The sequence below is a fragment of the Notothenia rossii genome (genome assembly GCF_949606895.1).
Source record: "Notothenia rossii genome assembly, chromosome: 12".
Classification (NCBI taxonomy): Eukaryota; Metazoa; Chordata; class Actinopteri; order Perciformes; family Nototheniidae; genus Notothenia; species Notothenia rossii.
The window spans coordinates 2,767,536-2,773,535 of NC_136911.1; the positions used below are offsets into that span (position 1 = coordinate 2,767,536).

At 40.0% G+C, this 6,000-nt stretch overlaps 1 protein-coding gene across 5 annotated transcripts in view; it reads left to right on the top strand.

The window, feature by feature from the left end:
• The window catches only part of sema5a (sema domain, seven thrombospondin repeats (type 1 and type 1-like), transmembrane domain (TM) and short cytoplasmic domain, (semaphorin) 5A), a 169,902-nt gene that overhangs the window by 143,744 nt on the left and 20,158 nt on the right, over positions 1 to 6,000 (top strand). The gene's annotated exons all lie outside the window — the stretch shown is intronic.

The window sequence follows — 6,000 nt, forward strand, 5'->3', positions numbered from 1 at the left end:
CCATCCATCCATCCATCTATCTATCTATCTATCTATCTATCTCTCTCTCTCTATCTATCTATCTATCCCTCTATCTCTCTCTATCCATCTATCTCTCTCTCTCTCCCTATCTATCTCTCTATCTATCTACCTACCTACCTATCTACCTACCTATCCATCCATCCATCCATCTCTCTCTCTCTCTATCTATCTATCTATCTCTCTCTCTCTCTATCTATCTATCTACCTACCTACATACTTACCTACCTATCCATCCATCCATCCATCTATCTCTCTCTCTCTCTATCTATCTATCTACCTACCTACCTACATACTTACCTACCTATCCATCCATCCATCTATCTATCTCTCTATCTCTCTATCTATCTATCTATCTATCTATCTATCTATCTATCTATATATCTATATATCTATTTAAAGTACAAAAAGTCAAAGGATGCTTCATGCAGTGTGGCACATATCAGACCTATATGAAATTTAAATATGTATTTGTGTACTCATTATCGGAGTTAATTATCTCATGTCGTCAAAACAAGGCAGTGTACTGTCGTAAAAAAGTATAATATCTGCCGCCGAAATGTAGAGGAATTGAAATATATAGTAAACAAATATGTAAGTTATCCCAGTATTCAGTCATCAGTAACAGAGGTTTCTAGTGCACTCAGTACCTTGTATGAAAGTGCAGATGTACTTGTACTTTCAACCACTCTTTGTGTGCAATATAGTTGAAGTAAGCCTTTGCATATACACTGAAACGTTGACTTTAAATGTATTATGTTTCACATAACTGTATTAGGTAAGTTCATACAGTAAGTTGAACCTCATATTCAAAACGTACTTTAACGAATTGCTTTCAACGAACCTAATACAGTAACGTGAAATCTGTTGACATGATAAATTAATCGAAGCACATTTTGTCAGTGTTAGCACACATGAGGGATGATTTTAAGACACCGTACTGTGAGAGCAGAGCAGCAGTCTCTCGGTCCACAGGGGGCTTCATAAAGTCTGCAGGTCACAGTGTTAGAGGGGCCGTCCGTGCCGCTGCCTGCTCAGAATCCATAAAGAGCGGCACCAAGGTCGGCCGTAGTTATGAAGAGGTCGAGGACTTGGGCTAGATAAACACACTGTCCTCTCCCCGAGAATACAAAGCAGCTGTGCCACGCTAACTGTCAGCGGGAAAGAAACAGGCTGACAAAACAATGAGGCCAGAGAGGACAAAGGGGGAGACAGAAAAAGACAGAGGGGAGGGGGGGTAATGGGAAAGATAGACAGAGAGAAAGGGAGGGATTAAATAAAGGGGGTGAACATAATGGATGAGAATCAGAAGACGGAGAAAGAAAGAAATGTCAGGAAATAGCATAAAAATGTTTATTTCAACAGAGAGGAAAAATAAACATTAAATAGAAATATACAATATATAGTTAAAAAAAACGAAAGTAAAGATTTGCATTAAAAAGATACAGTTACATTAAAAACTATTATTTTATAGACTTAAGAAGTTACAGTAACAACGGGAAATACACATGAAATACAAAATAAAAAATGTATAAACTTAAGAAGTTAAAGTAAAAATGCTTTAAAAATATATAAAATAAATATTCATATAAATATTCAAACTAAGGGTAAATTCTCCAATAAAATATAAAATAAAATTAAGATATTTATTTAACCATAAGAAGTAAAAAATGTCCACTGGAAAAATTAAATAGAACAAAAATATTTACATAAACATAACAAATAAAAATGTGCACCAAGACAGGGACTTAAAGGTCCCATGGCGTGGACATTTTTTACTTCTTATATTTCCATTGTTGAGGTCTACTATAATAGATTGAAATTGTGCAAAACTCATCCTGAGCACACAAACACTCACAGCCGAAGTAACAACAATAAGTGTGGCTTAATATTGAGTAGGAAAAAGGTTTAACGCTGAGAGAATGGGTCTGAGGAGAGCATTTCTCCGCCATCCCAACTCGTCTATTACCAACCAGGGAGCTCAAAGCAAGTCAATGGGACTCCCTGTTAGTTAGCCAAGGGGTCCTGGTGTGTGAGGGTAGGGGTGGGCGATATGACGATATATATCGTCGTGACGATATTAGGTCTCCACGATATGCTTTTTCAGAGATATCGTATCTATCGTGATAAAAAAAATAATAATAATTGAAAAAAAAAGAAATTTGAAAAATAAACTATAAAAAAATAAACTGATGTGAAAGACATGCTCTAAAGCTGTCTAGTCAGGATGCAGAAAGTATTGCACTTTATTTATTGTCTTGTTTGATTCTGTTGGCTTATATTTTATTTAACAATAAGGTATTTATATAGTTTTTCCCTTCAGTTATGCTAAAGTCTTTTATTGCACTTCAAGTCTAAAGTTTACATTTTAATTGTTTGGCACTGACTTTTCCTCATTGATGTTTTACTTAGTTATGTTTTACCCTCCTTTTCATGTTTATTGATGTTCACTGCTAGTGCTACCTCAGAAAGTTCATTTCTATACTGAGAAGCTGTGCCTTGAAGCCATATCAACATGTTGAATTGTTCATTCAGGGATTCATTTCAGAAATAAAACCAGCTTGAAATGCTATTTTGGTCTGTTACTCCTTTCTGTTTTAGTTTCTGTTCCCTTGTAGGTGGTTGTTCTGTTAAGTAACTTGATAACCATAATAACCGACATGAACAAATATCCTGATATATATCGTCTATCGTGATACTGCTTGAAAAATATCGTGATAATATATTTTTCAATATCGCCCACCCCTATGTGAGGGGCTCCGTGGATTGGTCCTTTTGGGCCAATCCGGTCATTTGTTGTTGATTTGGGTGTTCACACGTCACAGAACCCAGGAAGCAAACAATGGAAAAAGAGAAATGTCCAACGAGGCGTTCTGGGGCAGCACAGACAGGTCTTCTCTGTGTTAGAGTTTTACTCGCTACAGGGTGTACTTTGAGGGTTTTGACTCTGCAGACCGTTTACATGCAGAAAAAGCTTCAGAACACACAAGGGGACGGGTGATAATCAGAGAGCATGACATGGGACCTTTAAAATAATTCAAGAGGGTTGTAGAATCAGACACATAATCTGTTTCAACAAGTGCAGTAGCAGAGTACTACATGCAGACTCCCGCTGCTCTCTAAGTGTGAGCCATCAGAAGTGCTCGGACGGTGTGATTTCAATGGAGGTGATTATCATTCCCTCAAACAGATGATTTCTCTCATTCACAAACGCCCGAGGCTTTCTCTCTGCGCTCATTCTGCTCATTTCCACGGCGCTGATGAATGCATTCAGTAATTATAGTTTAGTAGAAATTACGGTTTCATATTCCATTAGGAATCTTCTACTCCACTCACTCCGGATGAGTGTACACAGATTAGTGAGCTGATGTTGTTTGATGAGGGGAGTGAGCACGTGTTGACAGGACACACTCCGCTCCATCTTTACAGACTGTGGAGAAGTGAATGATGGATTACATCTGTACGCTCATTCCTGACACCCTCACTGTGGCATCTGTCTGCCTGCCTTTGTACTGGGTTTATTTGTATTCTCCTTAAAGTGCTGCAGAGGTGACTTATGTTTGAAACCAATCTAGAAGTTAGCAAACCCTGGTAACATAAACTAAAGAGATTTTTCCATTTCATTTTGGACGATTGCAGACATTTGAATTATGGCAAACACAAGTTTGGGATGCTTACATGGTTTGTTTGGCAAGATAATCCATCCCCCTTTTTCATATCATTTTTTATTGTTAATGCAAACTCCAGAAGTTAAAGGCTATAAAGGACGGTCACATGACTTCACCCCCCCCCCCCCCCCCCCCAACTAAGCTAAAGGAGGCTAATGTTGGGCTATAAAGGAACTACAGAACGGTCACATGACTTCACGTCACCACCGCTAAGCTAAAGGAGGCTAATGTTGGGCTATAAAGGGACTACAGCACGGTCACATGACTTCACCTCACCACCGCTAAGCTAAAGGCGGCTAATGTTGGGCTATAAAGGAACTACAGCACGGTCACATGACTTCACGTCACCACCGCTAAGCTAAAGGAGGCTAATGTTGGGCTATAAAGGAACTACAGCACGGTCACATGACTTCACGTCACCACCGCTAAGCTAAAGAAGGCTAATGTTGGGCTATAAAGGAACTACAGCACGGTCACATGACTTCACGTCACCACCTCTAAGCTAAAGGGGGCTACTGTTCAGCGTTAAGACGTTTAGTCGTCTCGTTTAGACTCATATGTAAAGTCTTTAAAAACCACTAATGGGGTATTTATTGACCTATTTGATGTCAAAGACCAGAACGTATAAATCTATTAAGCTTGTATTAACCACAGATCTTATTTCAGGTATCTTACCAAAAACCTATTGTAAAGAAAATAGCTTTGAGACCATTATGTCTGTATCAAATTTCATGGAATAATATCAAAAATAAAGGTGTACATTTAGAGGATAAGTAATTTTGCTTCTCCCTCGCAACACCAATACTGTATGTGCCAAAGTCAAGACAATCCATCAACTACTTTGTATTTATAAAATGCAGTCTGGTTAGAAGTGGTGTAACTATCTTTGCTAAATTATATTCATTTGTGTTTGTTTACTGAGACATCGGTATCATTTGAGATGTGATATTAAACACTCCTCTACACTGTACACGGTGTTCCACCAGATGATTTTTAATTAAGTCTGTTGAATGGTTTTACAGCACAAAACATGCTCTGCTATTTTAGCACACAAATCAAGTTGAGGCTTTTAGGGACTCTGAGCTTCAGAGGAGATTTTATCAAGAGCTGCTCTCCCTCTGCAGCCTCCTCCTGCTCTTCAAGACAAATGTTCCCTGTGATTCCACTTTCTGACACCGTGAGAATGAATCCATCTTTTTTACGAGTTGTTTTTTTACATCCGTACACACAACATCTATTTCACGTTACTGTTTTACGTATTACAACCATACTTGCCAACCCTCCCGATTTTCGCGGGAGACTCTCTCCCGATTTCATTGCCCTCTCCCGGTTTCCCCCCGGGATCATATTTCTCCCGATTTCTGACAAAATCAAATTTACCCTGGACTGTTTCCACTCGGACTTTAAAGGTCCCATGTCATGCTTTTCCGGTTATCACCCGTCCCCTTGTGTGTTATGAAGCTTTTTCTGCATGTAAACGGTCTGCAGAGTCAAACCCCTCAAAGTACACCCTGTAGAGAGTAAAACTCTAACACAGAAAATACCTGCACAAAACGCCTCGTTGGTGAAACGTCATCATGACGTCATCATCCATTTGATTCTTCCGGGTACGTGATTACGAAAGCACGTACCCGGAACTAAATGGGCCAATCCGCGGAGCCGTTATGTTAAGCCCCCGCTGATTGGTCCAAATTGACCAATCCACGGACTTCCTCACACACACACTCAGTGCAGGCAGCCCTGCTGATCTCTCCTCCCTGGCTGCAGGCTGATAACAGACAGTTGGGATCGCGGCGAAATTCTCTCTGCAGACCCATTCTCTCTGCAGACCCATTCTCTCTGCAGACCCATTCTCTCTGCAGACCCATTCTCTCTGCAGACCCATTCTCACAGAGTTTATCAACCTTTTTCTTACTCAATATCAAACCACACTTATTGTTTTTACTTGTGACTTTGTGTGTGCTCAGGTTGAGTTTGGCTGTGTTTGGCTGTGTATCGCTAAACAAGGAAACCACACCTCCACGGAGCTCAGCGCGATTCGTACTGACCAATCAGAGCCCACTGGGCTCACAGGGAGGGGGGGGGGGGAACTGCAGCGAGCCGTTTAGTGGAGAAAGTGAATACTGCTGAATACACATACTTTACAGAGATGCTGTTTGAGAAACCAATGTGAGTTTGGAAAATTGCACACCATTTTCTATTTTAGTAGACCTCAACAATGGAATTATGATCAGTGGAAATGGCCATGACATGGGACCTTTAATACAGTCAGCTACAACATTGTTTGGTTTCCATGGTAGCGCGTCTCTTTAGT